This window comes from Panthera onca, chromosome C2 (assembly GCF_046562875.1).
Source record: "Panthera onca isolate mPanOnc1 chromosome C2, mPanOnc1 haplotype 2, whole genome shotgun sequence".
Classification (NCBI taxonomy): Eukaryota; Metazoa; Chordata; class Mammalia; order Carnivora; family Felidae; genus Panthera; species Panthera onca.
Genome location: NC_138347.1, coordinates 27,474,677 through 27,492,313, shown reverse-complemented (window position 1 = coordinate 27,492,313; position 17,637 = coordinate 27,474,677). Strand labels below are relative to the sequence as shown.

The 17,637-nt window shown below is 36.4% G+C and overlaps 1 long non-coding RNA gene across 2 annotated transcripts in view; it reads right to left on the bottom strand.

Moving 5' to 3' along the window:
* LOC132683876 (uncharacterized) overlaps positions 1–7,566 on the bottom strand; it is a 47,938-nt gene extending 40,372 nt beyond the window's left edge. For both annotated transcript variants that reach the window (XR_009612445.3, XR_013557752.1), the window contains exon 1: positions 7,344–7,566. This is a non-coding gene — a long non-coding RNA (uncharacterized LOC132683876). The remainder of the gene's footprint in view (positions 1–7,343) is intronic.
* Positions 7,567–17,637: the final 10,071 nt, after the last annotated feature.

Genomic DNA, 17,637 nt, shown 5'->3' with positions numbered 1-17,637 from the left:
ACATATCAAGCAAGTAGTGGAAACAACCCTTCACCAGGAAGTAGTTACCAGTACAAGGCTCCTTTCTGAGAGACTACACCTGAGCCACAGTGTAAAAGGGCTTAGCTCCAATAGTCTCACCTCCTTGTTCCACAGCAGATTATTTGAAGGAGAGAACTTGATGCCAATATGACTCATGAAATTCCCTCTCCAGACATTTTGAAATGAGATCCTAGGGGCTAAGTCCATTAATTGTAGGAAACTGGGCTGCAATTATGCAGGTTTCCTTTCACTTCGGGGTAGCCATGATATGGTTCATATAAAAGCATATGAGTGAGGAGAGAAGCTGGTTTGTAGAAAGAAATGGAAGTGAGTACAGAAAAGGTGTGGAGATGAGAAGTTATGTGGCCATAGCATTCCCGTCTGATAATTGTTTATTTTTCTATATTTTTCATATTTTCTGCAATTGGGTTCCTGAAGTTTCTGCAATTATTCCCATTTTCTGCAGTTCTCTGTTAAGATATAGTATCTCTGTATCTTTATGGTGTATCTTTTTGAAAATCTAATTTGAATAGGATTTTTTTCCCAAATCAATGGTTTCTGACACAGATAACTTTAGAAATAAGACATCATGTGTTCTATCAGCTCTTTCATAAATCTGCTACAGTCTTACCTATGAAGAATTAGATTGTTCTCTCTCTTCCCATAGTATTAGTCATAATCCTGCTACACAAGTTACTATCTATATTGTCATCATTTTTTGAATATCTGTCTCTCTCATGAAAGGGCAAGCTTTTGTGCTTGGTATTCTCAGCACCTAGTATCGTGGTTGGCACATAATATGTACACAACTTTTTGTTAATCAACAAACTAACCACCAACCATGTGGAATTCCATTCTTAGTTGCAGTTTGCTCAGAAGGAACCAGAATGAGAATTCCTGAAGCTCTCACAACTTGTAAAGTTTTGCTGTTCACCTCTAGGTTCCTTTTGTTGACCCGTACATCTGTTTAGTTTTCCTTTCCTGTCTTCAGTATTTTCTTGAGAAGTGCTTTCTCATTTATTGAGAAACAAAGTAATCTCAGCATTTTGAATATTCTTTTCTTTGTTTCTCTCTCAAACATATGTTTACATATGCTGTCACTAGAGGTAGTTTAAATAAATGCTATAGAGGTCTTTCCTTAAAAGAACACCCATTTTGTGGATGGCAAATATGTAAGATTGAGGGATCTGAAAACCCTCACGTACTCATCCCCCAGCTTCCACAACTATCAACACATAGCTAGTTGGACCTTCTCTACTCAATCCTCTCTTTAGGAATATATCACATTGACGGGCTGTTCATCCCCTTCTCTGGGTACTGTATTTCCCCATTCTTTATGGAAATTCTCATCGATTATTTAAAATAAGCAAATCCTAAGTAGCATGTCAATTTGTCTGTAAATACTTTACTATTATTTTCAGCAACTCTAAGATTTAAGAGTTCAGCATTTCCTCTTAAAGTCCAGTTGGCAACGCCTGGGTGGCTTAGACAGTTAAGTGTCCAACTCTTGATTTCAGCTCAGGTCATGCTCTCACAGTCATGAGATGGAGCCCCACATCGGGCTCCACACTGAATGTGGAGCCTGCTGGGGATTCTCTCTCTCCCTCTCTCTCTGCCCCTCACAGGTTTGCGTGTGCTCTCTCTCTCTCTCTCTCTCTCTCAAAACAAATAAATAAACATTAAAAAGAATAAAAAGTCCAGTTGGTTGGTAATAATATATATTAGGAAATGAATTTCTAATAAATCTTTAACTTAAGGTAGTGTGCTTTTAGTGATTTCTAAACATAAAAATTAAAATCTGATTGATTTTAGATAAATGGCAATGATTTGTACCAAAAAGCAATTATACTAAAAGTGTATCACATATTTCTTTATTATCCTTTTAGTCACTTCTCCTAAGTTTCTAGTCTCTCTCTCTCTCTTTTTATTTTGCAGTTGACTAAGATCAGTGGAGACCTGCAACTGCTTTCCATTGTTGTACATTCCATTCTAGTGATATGTGACAATTCTCTAAAAGTTATGTCGAACTTCATACTGTATAGAAAACCTTATCCCAACATAATGATATGGATTCATGTTTCACTTGGCATAGTCCTTACGCATTATCCTGGAAAGTCTTGCTCCAGCTGTTTCAAATTATTTTCATTTTATATGTCATGTTTAATAGCAGGGAGGAGACTATTGCTAATGGTTTTTTCTTAGAAATTAATCTGTCAACCTGGTGAAAATATGAAGTTAAAGCAGATGAACAGGGATTCTCCAATTTAACATCCTAAGCATATTAATTTACTTACCAAAAGCGTAACAAGATTAAGTTAATCAATGAGAATTTCCATTAAGAATGGGGAAATGTCACACACAGAGAAGGGAATGAACAGGCCGTCAATGTGATATATTCATATAATTTTTTTTTTAATGTAGTGATGGTTGAGTTCTAATCATGTGTCTTGGGGCTGGGGATAGACATAAGCAGGCCTTAATGTAACATTTCATGATGCAGTATTCTATACTGAGCTTGCATTTGTGACACTGAATGGGAGACCTTTTCCTTTGAGCCAGATATAAAATATGCTTTCCATTTCTCTGATGGTTGTCACTGAAAGGATTTTCAAAAGTTGCTTTAGAACCTCAGAATTAGATCAATGTGTTTAGGAACCAGAATGCTTTTTATTAATAAGAGTTTGAAGAAACTCCTGTGAAAACAATAGGATTTTTAATCACTGGCATAAAATTGTAGATTCCAGGGCAAAGATCATATGGTGTAATGATATTCAATGTGTAACAGACAGGTTTTGATGTTTCAGTGCCTTCAGTTGTTAATATATTGCTTTTTCTGGTGTTGAATCTGCCAAATACTTCCTGTCACTTTTATGCTAGTCTGCCTTCCCTGAGCTTTTGTTTTCTTGGGTTTCTGTTCAGTTAACCCAATCAAGTAAGTCCAGAAGCAGATGAGCCTCCTTCTGACGCATGATCAGAAGGTCAAGAATAGTGTATACTGTGTCACCATATCTACGTCATTCACCTCACTCCATCCCATCATGTAGGTATTATATCATTACGTATCATTACAAGAGGGTGAATATAGTATCACATAATATTTTGAGAGACCAAATTCACCTAATGTTCATTATAGTATATTGTCATAATTGTTCTATTTTATCATTGTTGTTCATCTCATCCTGCACCTCATTACAAATTAAACTTTACCATAGATATAAAGGTATATATCTGGTTTAGTACCGTCTATGGCTTCAATCATCTGCTGGGGATCATGGGAAATATCCCCCATAGATAAAGGAGGACGACTGTATTTCTCAGCTAATGATTTATTTCCTATGCTCTTTTATTCACTCCTCTTTTTTACTCTTAACACAACTCTCACACTGAAGCATCAACTTAAAAGCTACCATAAATTACTTTCAATTTTTCTGTTTTTATTTTCCATAATTTTAATATGGAATATTAATAGCTTATGAGCACCAAGTCAAATTGAGATGTACAGCATTAGTGTTGAGTACAGGTTAGCTTAATTTATCTCTTGTGATATATGGATGGCTCTCTAATGTGGAGAGTGGTCATATTCCTATCTTTCAATCTCCATCTGTAGCAACAGATACTCGCCCCAGCTTTTCTTTTTCACTGTACACCTCAAAACACATATTTTTGGATTTTTAGACCTCCCCCTGTAAAGAAGTATGAAATAGATTATTTTTGTTGAAATGGGAATGAGACATATCTTAAATATCAGAAAGGAACATGTTATTGTTTTTTTCATCCTTTGATACCAAAACTGGGTGTAAAAGGTGGAGTATTTATTAATGCATAATATGAACTGGGTAAATAAAAATATTATTTTCTCCTACCAAAACAGTAATTTCACTTCTGAATCAAAGGAAAAACAGATGAAGGAGAAAAACTGAAGCACAAAATAATTCACTTCGGCATTTTTATGATAGCACAAAATGAGAACCACTCAAATGGTACATTAAAAGGGAAAGGTTAAGTAATGGTTAAGTACATTTTGGGACAAGCGTTCAATAGGCTATTGGTGTTCAATATGCTTTCAATATGCTGTCATTTAAAATATGACAGCATGGGGCATCTGGGTGGCTCAATTGGTTAAGCATCCTACTTTGGCTCAGATCTTGCGGTCTTTGAGTTCAAGCCCGTGTTGGGATCTGTGCTGACAGCTCAGAGCCTGGAGCCTGTTTCCGATTCTGTGTCTCCCTCTCTGCCCCTCCCCCACTTGTGCTCTGTCTCTCAAAGATAAATAAAACATAAAAAAATTCTTAAGAAAATATGACAGCGAAAGTTAGGTAAATCTTATGAAAATTACCAAGTATAATCACTATTATATAAAAAAAAGGAGTTTTATGTAAAACAAAATAAAAATGTCATTTTAAGTATTTACAGTGGTTACGTTTGGTCATATGATTGTGGCTAGTCCATCTCTTTTGCTTTCTTTTTTTTGATTTTTTTTAACATTTACTCATTTTTGAGAGACAGAGACAGAGTGTGAGTGGGGGAGGGGCGGAGAGAGAGACACAAAGAATCTGAAGCCCGAGGAGGGGCTTGAACACACAACTGTGAGATCATGACCTGAGCCTAAGTTGGATGCTCAACCAACTGAGCCACCCAAGCGCCCGATCTTTTTTACTTTCTTACACTTCCCAGTTTTCTATTACACAAATGCACAGGCACCACTGGAACTCTCTCTTGGAGAAGGTTAAACAGCTTAATGTAAATTACTGCCACGCTGTAAGCTTAATTCAATTTATGTGACCTAGAACAGCAGCCTACCATCAGAATGAAAATGTAATTATTTAATTATTTTGAGTTATCTGATGTAGGGAATATAGTAAACATGAAGAAGATAATCTAGGTGAGGGACGATATGCTTATGCATTGTAAAATTCTTTCAACTTTGTTGAAAACTTAAAATTTTTTATGCTACAATGTTGGAAGGAAAACAATCAATTGATTGCAGTCAATCCACTTCTAGATAAGCTTCCAGAGGATCATTTCTTTCCAAGTTGGAAGCTATTAGTATATACTCCATTATTATTCATTTTATATTTCTGCTTTCTCTGGTATAATTTATGTAGATGCAAAAAAGTCAAGTATTAGGAGTGAGGCAAGTCCATCTGTGACATGCAATGATTTTTTTCTTGTGCTGTTAGTCATCTTGATTCTAAATTTGCTTCTCTTGGTTAATTGTGATATTTTATTACACTTTCTCCTAAACACTATATTCTGTACTATTTGCCTTTAACATTTTATTCATATGTAGATGTAATATTTGAAAAATTTGTTTACAGAGAAGCAAAAGCAGGTCTTTCACAAATACTATTACTATAAATACATGTATTCACATGTATGAAATATGTCTGTTACATGCAGTTATACAAAACAAACATTAAGAAGATGGTAGCCAGCTGTTCTCTCTTCAGTAATACTAGAATGAGTAGAAATGGGATAAATACGTAGCAGAAAAGATTCCATTATGTGCTTGTATTTAATTTGGAGACAATGCACATTTCAGTGTACTGGTGTGTATGTAAACTAAATACAGAAATAATTGGTCTGAGAAATTCTATCTGGGTATTCATGTTTACTAAGTTGACATGTTCAAATGTAGAATTTTTCTTTTTCTAAGCTCATAAATTGACTGAAAAATGCTATAGAGAGTATATACTCAATAACCTTCTAGGTAAAGGGAAGATAAAAATATATCATTCCTGGTATACTTGTTCTTTTCAAATTTTTAAGCCATAGCTTCATTTTTAAGCCCACAAATTTAAAAAATGAATTAGGCCAGTCCTTATCAAGGACACAGATGACCTATGCAAAAATCCATAAGTGTGTCTTTCTAAATTGGCATTATGTTTTGGTCAATAGTTGGTGCTAGACTTTAGACCAATCCTTTGAAGTTATAAACTTGTTAGGATTTTTCTTTACTCAGTGTAGTAAAAAGGAAATTAACCAATGATATAAATTTATATTTAATCTTCCTAAATCCAATTTTATCTACAGACTTCCTTTTGGTTCCTTGCATATAAACACATTAGCTGTCATTATAACAAAATCCCTCTCTTACAAAAAATATTTTATACACATAGAGCCAGTGTATAAATTTTCTAAAAGATGAAAGTTTAATACTAACCTGTATAATGCAAAAATGTATTTGTATTACTTAGCATTAAATATGGCTATACATAACAGAAAACTCCAAATAATCAGAGAAATATATTTCTCTCTCACATTCAAGATATCTCACATTTAAGAAGCCAGTTCAGGCTTGTTTTGATATTCCAAAAGAGACCCAAATTCCTTCCATCTTGTTGTTCCACTATATGTGTTGTTCCTATATATATATATATATTCCATTGTCAAGGCATAACTCTTTGATCCAAGATGGCTACTGATGTTTCAACCATTATATTTGCATCCCAACCAACAGGGTGGAAGGAGGCAACAGAGCATACCACTTTCTGTTATGCACACTTCCTGCAAATTTCATACAACACTTTAGCTTATATCTCATTAGTTTAGTCACGGTGACACCTAATTACAAAGGAGACTGTGATATGTGATTTTTATCCCATCTAGACATGTATGAGGCTGAAAATCAAGACTCTTTTACTGTGGTAGATAGAGTAATGTCTCCTAACCTCAAAGATATTCATGTCTTAATTTTCTCAACCTACAAATATTATAGGAGAAGATAGGATTCAGTAGGCAGAGAGGGAAAGGTTAGTACCTGAGGTCTCTGGGTGGAGAAAAACACATATTGTGGAACAATGCTGGGAGTATCCGACTACAGCAAACCCCTTTGGGCATAAGGTCCCTCTTAAGAATGTAGTAAACACCAGCTACTCCCCCTCAGGTTTCCTTCAGGAATTTGACAATCACAATGCATAGCTAAAAAAGGAAACCATAAAACTTGTTATATGAGGGACAGTATGACCAATCTGACTCCTCACACAATGGAGTCGAGCCAATCAGGAATGGACAATGCAGCACCTAGAGTTATCCAGCCAGTAAGGGTAGAGTCTGAGAAGGAACAAGAGGGAAGGGATGAGGGTGCTAACGAAACACTTATAAAACAAGGACCCTTGCCTATAGTTCGTGGGCATTTCCTTTCAAATGTCCCCTCTCTGTAAAGAGAGCTTATCTGACTATTCTTACTTTCTAATCTTATACCCTAAGAAACTTTTGCCTGCTGCTCATTTTGTGTCCACCTCTTCATTCTTTGAAGCAGTGAGACAACGAAACCCGGGTATTGAGGTAAAAAATCCTGCAACACAAATTTGCTACTTTACCTGACAGAAGAGATTTTTGCTGGTGTGATTAAGAATCTCCAGAGGAGATTCTAGGTGGGCTCAGCATAATCACAGGGTCCTCATAAAGAGTGATGCTAGTTCAAAGGAGATGGCTGGTATAAGTGAAGTGTCGGAAGATGGAGGAGGGGGTGAACACCCACAGAATGCAGGTAGACTTCAGATGCTAGAACTTAGAAGGCCATGGAATCTCCCATGGAGCTTCCAAAAGGAACCAGCCCTGCCCAAACTTTGTTGTTTTAAGCCACAAGTTTGTGACAGATTTTCAGAGCAGAAAAGGAATATGCTGCACTTACTGAAGAAAAAAAAAAGGAATAAATATCAAGCCTATCAACAGTCTGCCATGCATTTTCAGTGACATGTTCATATTTTTGGTCTTTGGGTCTATCTGAATTCTTTCAGATATTTGGATTCAGCAATCTGTACTATTGGTAAATGAGCAAATACTCTAATCTGGTAGCCTGAGTTCTTAGGTCCAGGTTAAACCCTTGGTAATTAATGGGCGTACAGGAGTCATGGAGCCACTAATGCTGGGGGAGAATGTCTCTCTCAGGTGCTTGTTTAGTATTTGTGTGCAATTCCTCCAGCCCAGCATAAGCCAGTCAGTCAGTGTGACCTAGAGTCAAGGCCAGTGAGAGAGCTGTGGCCACAGGAAGACTTTTGGGTCTGGGGGAGGAGGAAAATCAGGGTAGTGGCTTGGAGGTTGACATCCTGGCCCTTTCTGTTATGGTTGATGGTCTGCTTCCCAGGCCTCTCCTGTTGTCTGTCTGAATATACCCATTCCCACGTCCACCGCCAGACAATTTCTGTGTGGTAATCTCACCTCAAATGCTACTCCTTTCTTCGGCAGGAAGTTTGGTTGTTATTCTTGACCCTAGACTAATTTCCCAACTCAGATTTTATAGATCTTGTGAATATTAATCTTCCATTGTTAATTTAAGACTTTGTCCTCTGGTAGACAGAGTATTGCGTCCCCAGAGATGCTGATGTCCCAGTTCCCTAGGAATTGGAAATATGTTACATTATGTGACAAAGATGAATTATGATTGCAGATGGAATTAAGGAAGCTAATGAGTAGATGCTGACATTACCCTGGATTAACAGGTTGGAGATACAAGGTTTCAGGGTCTGAGGGAGATATGGTTTGGGGAAAAATGACCAGAGATTCAACCTTGCTAGCTTTGAATATGGAAGAGGAGGCCATGAGGCAGGGAATTTGGGTGGCCAAAGGAAGGAAAGGAAAGAGATTCTCCTCTAGACCATTTAGGAGAAAGCAGCCCTGACAACATCTTGATTTTGGCTCACTGGGACCATTATGAACTTCTGACCTCTGAAAGTGTAGGATGACACATTTAGGTTGTTTTAAGCCACAAAATTTGTGGTAATTTGTTATAGCAGCAATAGGAAGTAATACATCCCCCACCTATTTAAAAGACTTGAGAGATTAGAGGTTAAAGCATTGCACAAGGGGAGACATTTGAAAGTACAAAGATCCTTGGGCACCTGGATGACCAGTTGGTTAAGGATCCTGTTATGGTTCAAGTCATGATCTGATCTCACGGCTTGTAAGTTCAAGCCCCACATCAGGCTCTCTGCTGTTGGCACAGAGCCCACTTTGAGTCCTCTGTCCCTCTTTCTCTCTGCCCCTCCCCACTCGTGCACACTCGTTCTCTCTAAAAATAAATAAACATTAAAAAACAAGTCCAAAGATTCCACTGATTGAAGAGAGCATGTATAGACGATAACACTTGCACAGCAGATTTTGTTTCACTCTTTCTGACCTCAAAGGCAAAAAAAGAAACCTCTTCATTTACATAGTTTTTTGGGTTCTGATGACATCAGGCAAATAACACCTGAAAATGAACATTTTTCTTTGGACTGTACCAGAGCTGGGATTTATTCAAGTGACCTCATTTAGAAAACACTGAGGAACATTGAAGACAATTGTTTTAACCAGGGTTTAGGAAAAGATAATGGAGTTTTCTCTTTGGGTCCTGAGGGAGCAAAGTCTTTGTTGTGACACATGAAAGCAACTCAGAGAAGATTCAAGATTATATATTCAGGACTTTCTTTTGAAAATCTTACTTCGTGTAGAGATACTGCCTGGCGAGAGACCTGAAAGAAAAGTTAATCCAGCTGATGAAAAGTCAATGTTCTGGGTACACAGAGAGTAAAGCACATGATTTCCTCTTCAGGAAAGAAGTCTTTAGGCAGAGAGGAGCCCAATGAAAGTGGAGCACCTTCTGCTCTTGGAACATTCCAGTGAAGGAGAAAGGTAAGGGTCCTCCTTCCCCAACAAAGAGGAAAGTTCAAGGGTACCATTCCTCACCACTTCAGGTAAGGTAGCCTGAATAGCTGTTGCTGGAAGTGAAGATGTTGCCCACAACCATGTGTCCTTTTCTACATGCAAAGAGACAAAACCAAACTTTTGCAGCAAGTGCCAGCCGGTGAAACAACGCTATAATTATATCTGCTTTGTAGATAATGCTACAACCTTCATCTAGTCTAGGCCAAAGTGTGAAGACCTGAAAAAGGAAGGTTTAATACATAGTGGTGGCTGTTGATTTAGATACTTGGATGGGTGTTAAATCACCAGCCTCCTACCAAGATAAGCAGTTAAACAATAACAAAAATAAAATTGAAAGAAAATAAAAACAATAAAAAATTGTTTAAAATAACAAAATAAAATTGGAGAGTTAACACTGCCGTCTAAATTCATATGTTGAAAGATAATCTTTGGCTAAATTTTTCTCAGGTATAAATACATTTTCCCCTAACATTGGTGGAGGCATCAATGCAAGAGCGAACCATGCATCACTTTCCTGATCTGCCTCTACTTGGGGGTCATACATGCAAGAGACCAGTTGAGCTTTTTTCTTTTTTTTTAATTCTCAGAAGGATTTTTTTAAAATTTTCATCTTTTCTTCATATTCATCCACCACCGTAACATATTTATCTTCAGATATTTGAGTCATATAAATAGAAGAAAATGATTTTGTTCTAAAATTTATTTAGAATAAGATACTGATTATCAGGAGACTAAGGGAAATGACATACATCAAGTACATATTTTGTGCTGGATGCCAAGGAAGATATTTTAACATGTTACTTCATTTAATCGTTACAATGACATTCCAAACCAGGTTTGATTTTCTCTGTTTTATAAATGAATATATTTTATCTCAGACCAGAAAAGCTAAGATTCCAATCTGTGGTTCCTTTCCATGCCTATACTTTTCCCATTATATTACTTTACTATTTATTTTATTTAATTTCCACCTCAGAAATACTCATTGCTATTTTAGAGAGAAATGAAGTTTATTTATTTAGTTTGAGAGAGAGAGAAAGAGAGAGAGAGAGAGAGAGAGAGAAAACCAGCAGGGTGGGAGCAAAGACAAAGGGGGACAAAGGATCCAAAGCAGGCTCTGTGCTAACACCAGAGACCCCGATGTGGAGCTTAAAGTCACAAACTGAGAGATCATGAATTGTGCCAAAGTCAGATACTCAAATAACTGAGCCACTCAGGTGCCCCTATTTTAGGAAGAAATAAATAAAAGTACTATGATATCTATAACTCCATGTTGAAAGGTGATGCTATAAATTTTAACATTTCTTAAATACGAATTGAGGAAGTTCTACATGATCTTAACTCTCTGGAGGAATGTGGGGAAAAAAACCCCAAATGGGTAAACCAAATGTTTCCAAATACCTGTACATTTGGCATCATCCAACTCACTAATGCATATGCTTAGTGTAATTAATTTTTTTAAATGTTTTACTTGGTTATGTTTAGTATTAAAAATACAGTGAAGAAAGAAAATATCCCCATTTTCTTCCCCAACTCCTTTACCAAGGAGTGGCTACTCAACATGGGTATCCTGGTGGGTATCCTCCCAGATATTTTTCAAGTTTGTTTATTTATTTTGAGAGAGAGAGTGTGTGTGCATGTGAGCTGGGGAGGGGCAGAGAGAGGAGGAGAGAGAATCCCAAGCAGGCTCTGCACTGTCAGCACAGAGCCCAATGCAGGGCTTGATCCCGTGATCTGTGAGATCATGACCTGAACCAAAATCAAGAGTCAACTCTCAACTGGCTAACCCAACCAGGCCCCTCCAGATATTTTTTAAATTATGCATATGATTATAGCATGCACACACATAAGTGAAATTATGCTTACAGTTCTGATGCTTTTGATTTCTAACACTTAAGTGTATTTTGTTGATATTTTTCTATTGTAGATAACTACCTCATTTCCTTTTAAAGTTTGAATGGTGTTATTTGGTTGGATTTGTCATTTAGACAGTTCAAGATTGTACAATCTTGTAAATATTTAGGAAAAAAATCACCAATGTTCTCAAAATCTTGTTCTTTTTCACAGGAAATGATAAGATGACTAAAAATAAAGAAGTATGTATAATTTATTTTATGTTTCATGTCGATTTCACTTATGAATTGCAGTGTTACTAAAGATGATGCTACATTTAATGTTTATTTTTCAAGTTTTTATTGGCTACTCTTAAGGCTACATAAGTAAAGATTGTGTTTTATTAAATGTAATATATTGAGGCTTCAAAAAGGTAAAAGATGTTTTTTTTTTTTGTTGTTCTCATCCTGCAAGAACCTACTTATGACCAAGTTACTGAACACTTTTCAGGATATGAACTAGGGGTTTGGGTAAAAGGAATCATCTTATTCTAAGCTCAAAAGAGCCTCTGGGTTCTCAGGAGAATGTCAAAGCAGGATACTGGCTTTGGGGGTAAAATGAGGACATTCAACCTATAAGACAACAGGGACTAGAAGGGAAACCAGAACCTTCATAAACCCATGTCAAGGCAGGGCTCCACCTGACGTTGCTACTTAAGTTCAAGAAAAGAAAATAGGGCAGTGGCAGAAGGGATCTCGGAGATAGCCCTCAACTTCTTCACCTGTTAAGTCATACTGCTTGAATCTGCCTTGTTGACTCTTTATAGGTAGGGTACAACTGTCCTGCGGGATCTTCCTTCACCTATTCTCAGAGATTTTCACTACCTCTCTTCCTTATTGGGTTCCTTGACTCTGACATCTCATATTATCCTCTTTTTTTTTGTTTTTCTTTCATTTTAATAAAAACTATATCTTCCACTATTATAAAAAAATAAATTTGAGTACAGTGGAACACATATATAGTAGGTTGTGAAATCTTAAGTGTACATCTTGATAAGTTTTAACACAGATATGTGCATATCTGTGTAACTACCATCCAGATTCAGGTATAAAAAATTTACTGGGTTCAGAAAGTTTTCTTTTGTACCTTTTTGTTAATATCCTTCTCCACCAAAAATAAACACCATTCTGATCTCTATCACTATTGATGAGTTGTGTTTGTTCTTGAACTTCATATGAATGGAACCACACGATATATATTTTTTTGTGACTTACTCCTTTGGCTCAACATTTTATCTACACTTTTGAACAGGGAAGTAGTTGATCTGTTTTTATTGCTGTGTAGTATAATTATTCAGTCCATTATACAATCAATTAACATTTGGGTTATTTCCCAAATATTTTTGTACCTGTATTCTGTACATGTCTTTTGTACATGCATTTCTTTTGCACTTGGGTATATACGTTGAGGTAGTATTATTGGAGCATTGGATAGATATATGCTTAGATTTAGTAGATCTTTGGAAAATAGTATCCCAAACTGGGTGTACCAATTTATACCTCAGCCAGCAAAGTCCAATAGACTTCATTGGTCCACATTCTTGAAAATGCTTGATTTTGTCAATCTTCTCAATTTCAGACATTGTGATAGATTTGTAGTAGTATCTCATTGTGGGCTTAATTTTTTATATCCTTAATAAGAAATGATGCTGAACAATTTTAATATCTTTATTGGCCGCATAGATATCCTTTTTTGTGAATCCCTATTCCATTCTATTTTCCATTTTTCATTGGGCTGCTTGTATTTTTCCTTATTTATGTATAGGGTTCTTTATATGTTTCAAATATAACCTCCGTATATATTACACATATGTTTTTCAACTTACTGGCATAATGCTGTTTCTAATATCCTTTTTTTATGGTTTTTAATGACTTTAGTATCTGTAGCTATTTTCCCTTTATTAATGCTGATAGGGGTATTATGTTGTTGTTTTTTGTGGTCTGCCAGTCCTTTATCAATTTTAAAATATTTTCAAAGAATCACTTTTTCCTAAATTGAGTTCTGCAATTTCATGACTGTTTTTGTTTCATTGATTCATTATTTATTCTTATACTCTTATTTTTTGGAATCTTTTTCTTTTTCTTTTTTATTCTCAAGTTATCTAGCATACAGTGTAGTTTTGGCTTCAGGAGTAGAACCCGGTGATTCACCTCTTACATATGACACCTAGTGCTATTCGTGAAGAGTGCTCTCCTTAATGCCCATCACCCATTTAACCCATACCCCCACCCTAACACCCCCATCAACCCTCAGTTTGTTCTCTGTAGTTAAGGGTCTCTTACGGTTTGCTGCTCTCTCTGTTTTCATCTTATTTTTCTCTCCCTTCCCCTATGTTCATCTGTTTTGGTTCTTAAATTCTGCATATGAGTGAAGTCATACATTTTATCTCTTTGACTGACTTATTTCACTTAGCATAATACATTCTAGTACCATCCATGTTGTTGCAAATGCCAAGATTTCATTCTTTTTCATCACCAAGTAGTATTCCATTGTGTGTATGGATGTATATGTACGTATATACATCCATGCATTCCATTTTGATATATATATCACATCTTCTTAATCCATTTTGTCAGTTGATGGACATTTGGGCTCTTTCCATAATTTGGGCTCTTTCCATAATTTGGGCTCTTTCCATAACTTGGCTATTTGATTGATAGTGCTACTGTAAACATTGGGGTGCATGTGCCTCTTTGAATCAGCATTTTTGTATCCTTTGGCTAAATACCTAGTAATGGAATTGTTGGGTCTTAGGGTAGCTCTATTGTTAATTTTTTAAGAAACTTCCATATTGTTTTCCAGGGTGGCTGCACCAGTTTGCAGTCCCACCAGCAGTGCAAAAGTGTTCCCCTTTCTCTGCCTCCTTGCCAATGTCTTTTGTTTCCTGAGTTGTTCATTTTAGTCATTGACAGATGGTTTTGATTTGTATTTCCCTGATGAGTGGTGTTGAGCAGTTTTTCTTGTGTCTTGTCTTAGTTATCTGGATATCTTCTTTGGAAAAGTGTCTATTCATGTCCTTTGCCCATTTCTTCACTGGATTATTTGATTTTTGGGTTGGGTTTGATAAGTTCTTAATAGACTTTGGATACCAACCTTTTATCTGTAATGTCATTTGCAAATATCTTCTCCCATTCCATTGGTTGACTTTTAGTTTTGTTGATTGATTCCTTTGCTGTGCAGAAGTTTTTATCTTGATGAGGTCACACTAGTTCATTTTGCTTTTGTTTCCCTTGCCTCTGGAGACACATCTAATAAGAAATTGCTGGGGCTGAGGTCAAAGAGGTTGCTGCTTACTTTTGCTATGATTTTGATGGTTTCCTGTCTTACATTTATGTCTTTTATCCATTTTGAATTTATTTTTGTGTATGGTGTAAGAAGTGGTCCAGGTTTATTCTTTTGCATGTTGCTGTCCAGTTTTCCCAGCACCATTTGCTGAAGAAACTGTCTTTTTTCCATTGAATATTCCTTTTTGATTTGTTGAAGATTAGTTGGCCATACATTTGTAGGTCCATTTCTGGGTTCTCTATTCTGTTCCCTTGATCTGTGGATCTCTTTTTGTGCCAGTACCATACCATTGATACCGTTGATGATTATAGCTTTGTAATAGAGCTTGAAGTCCAGAATTGAGATGCCTCCAGCTTTGATTTTCTTTTCCAGGATTGCTTCAGCTATTTGAAGTCTTTACTGGTTCCATACAAATTTTAGAATTGTTTGCTCTAGCTCTATGAAGAATGCTGGTACTATTTTGATTGGGATTGCATTGAATGTGTAGATTGTTTTGGGTAGTATTGACATTTTAACAACATTTGTTCTTCCAATCTATGAACATGGAATGTTTTTCCATTTCTTTGTGTCTCCTTCAATTTCTCTCATAAGCTTTCTATAGTTTTCATTGTACAGATCTTTTACCTCTTTGGTTAGGTTTATTCCTAGGTATTTTATGGCTTTTCATGCAATTGTAAAATCCCCTACTATTATGGTATTATTATCAGTGAGTTCCTTTATGTTTGTGAGAAAGAGAGATAGATCACATGGGGTAGGGGCAGAAAAAGAGGGAGAGAGAGAATCCCAAGCAGGCTCTGCACTGTCAGCATAGAGCTGGACACAGGGCTCTATCTCATAAACCATGAGATAATTACCTGAGCTGAAATTAAGTCAGACACTTAGGTCAGATACTTAATTGACTGAGACACCCAGACACCCCTGTGCTTACTTTTTGTATAGTGTCTTGAGTTTATGAGTTGGTTTTGTCCATCAGTTTAAATAATACTTGGCCAGAATGTCTTCACACAATGCTTCTGCCCCATTCTGATTTTCTTTACTTTCTGGAGCCCTATGACACTATCTTAGACATTCCCAATGTCTCCTGTATCTCTTTTCTCTTTATCCTTTCTGATGTGTCTTCCAGAAAGCTTCCAGATCAGCTTCCAGATCAGCTCACTGATCTTCTGGTATATTGTTTCTAATATTTTATTAAATATAAATTTATTTGCTATTGTAGTTTTTATGTTTTCTCAGTTCTACAATTTCCATTGTAATCCCTTTTAATGGATGCCTTATCTTTAGAAATATGGAAATTCTCCATATTTCCTCTAATTTCATGACAGCATCAATTATAGTTATTTTAGAGCACTTGTCTGTTGATTTCACACCTGAATCAATTGTGGATCTGTTTGTTTTCTGTTTCTTTCTTCCTATTTCTTAGTACATTTGTCCTGTATTTTTAAAAACATGTATCATAAGTTTTTATTGGATACAAGAAATTTGGGATGAAAAATAGAAGAGTGGATCATTAAGGTCTCGTACAATATTAGCTTTAGGGTTTATTATGGTTGTTATATTTATTTTACCCTTAATACTAGAAAAAGGCCTAAGTTCTAGGTCATGGCTTGTAACCTGAGGATGAGATCACAATCCTGAATGAGTGATCATCAGTAGGCTAAATAGAAAGCTCAGAAAATTTGGTATCTCACTGAGGTTTAATCTCCCATTTCTGTCTTACCAATATCCCTTATTAAATGAAATTGATGTTTAGATTTTTAGTTTCCTAACTGCTGTTTGCCATTGGGTTTCTTGAATTTTCCCCTTGCACATGTTCATACCCAGCCCAGATGTCAGCCAATGACTGGTGAGGCAATCGCACATGGATTTTTTTTAGTTTATTTTTTAAATTTACATCCAAATTAGTTATCATATAGTGCAACAATGATTTCAGGAGTAGATTCCTTGATGCCTCTTACCCATTTAGCCCATCCCCCCTCCCGTAACCCCTCCAGTAACCCTCTGTTAGTTGTCCATATTTAAGAGTTTCTTATGTTTTCTCCCCCTCCCTGTTTTTACATTATTTTTGCTTCCCTTCCCTTGTGTTCATCTGTTATGTGTCTTAAATTCCTCATATGAGTGAAGTCATATGATATTTGTCTTTCTCTGACTGACTTATTTTGCTTAGCGTAATACCCTCTAGTTCATCCATGTAGCTGCAAATGGCAAGATTTAATTCTTTTTGATTGCCGAGTAATACTCCATAGATGTATACCACATCTTCTTTATCCATTCATCCATCAGTGAACATTTGGGCTCTTTCCATACTTGGCTATTGTTGATAGTACTGCTATAAACATTGGGATGCATGTGCCCCTTTGAAACAGCATACCTGTATCCCTTGGATAAATACCTAATAGTGCAATTGCTGGGTTGTAGGGTAGTTTTATTTTTAATTTTTTGAGGAAACTCCATACTGTTTTCTAGAGTGGCCTCACCAGTTTGCATTCCCACCAGCAGTGCAAAAGAGAAAGTGAAAGCTTGACCTCCTCCTGGTCGATTTGGATGCCTTTTATTTCTTTGTGTTGTCTGACTGCTGAGGCTAAGACTTCCAATACTATGTTGAATAACAGTGGCAAGAGTGGACATCCCTGTCTTGTTCCTGACCTTAGGGGGAAAGCACTCAGGGTTTCCCCATTGAGGATGATATTAGCAGTGGGTCTTTCATATATGGCTTTTCTGATCTTGAGGTATGATCCTTCTATCCCTAATTTCTTGAGGATTTTTATCAAGAAAGGATGCTGTATTTTGTCA